General features: G+C 35.0%; 1 pseudogene; it reads right to left on the reverse strand.

The window, feature by feature from the left end:
* Nucleotides 1-467: 467 nt before the first annotated feature.
* On the reverse strand, nt 468-814 carry LOC118832586 (annotated as a pseudogene).
* Between the last annotated feature and the right edge of the window lie 216 nt (nt 815-1,030).

Genomic DNA, 1,030 nt, shown 5'->3' on the forward strand with positions numbered 1-1,030 from the left:
TACTTGACAAAAAGGAAAACATACAATATACAGTATCTGGCATGTATAACCAAACAAGGCACTGATAACTATTGAACTAAGAACCTGGGTTAATTTATACAGACTTATGCAGGTAGAATTATTCTATTTTTCCAACTCAAAAGAACTTTATTATCACAAACTTAATTCCTCCATCTCCCTGGATACCTATTGTTAATAGAAGGCTGGTGCAAATATGAATATACAATATTTAGACATTTTAATGTCTTGTTTTTCTGGGTTTGATATTTTTCTAACTATGCAAATGTTTATTTAAAGTATGCCTTGAGCTGTAAGATTAGTTTCAATGTTCAGTTTTCTGAAACCAATTGTACACTTTCACTTCTAGTGCAATAATAAGATAATTAAATAATATTATGAATAGTTTTATTCACGAACATTTTGATAATTTCTAATATTAAAGGTGCCGGTATAGTATTTCCATTCAGTTACAGGATAATAGCGATGGCACAAACATTGATGATATACTTCCTAGTTTGATTCTCCCATCTTATGGTACAGGTTCCATCAGATGTGGTAACCCTAAAACATGAGCTGGCTGTGTGTAAACGAAATCCATTCTTCTGCATCACTGCACAAACAAGTATTTATTTATACATCTTCCCGAACTTTACCAAATGTGTTAAGGATTGTTCCACTATAGCTGCAGTCCATTGGTTGACGTTATTGTGATTCTAATCCACACTGCCCGATATAACATCTCTACACTCTCATAATACTGTGTGCTTCAATCAGCATGGAAGCCAATCTCATCGTGATGGGGCTTCTCTGTCATCTAATGCTAAGTAGCTTTTAGAAAGTGGTATTTGCTAAGACGGCCTAATAAGTGTAGTTGATATAAACAGTCCTTAAAAGTCTGTGATATACTCTCCTATAAATACCTACTGAGTCCAGGGGAAAGTTGCCTCAAGCTTAGAGAGCACAAGTGGCCAAAGGGTAAGCTCCCAAACTTATTGGAAGTCCCTTCCTCCTATTTATCAGGTACTTGGAA

The sequence above is a fragment of the Trichosurus vulpecula genome, chromosome X (assembly GCF_011100635.1).
Source record: "Trichosurus vulpecula isolate mTriVul1 chromosome X, mTriVul1.pri, whole genome shotgun sequence".
Classification (NCBI taxonomy): domain Eukaryota; kingdom Metazoa; phylum Chordata; class Mammalia; order Diprotodontia; family Phalangeridae; genus Trichosurus; species Trichosurus vulpecula.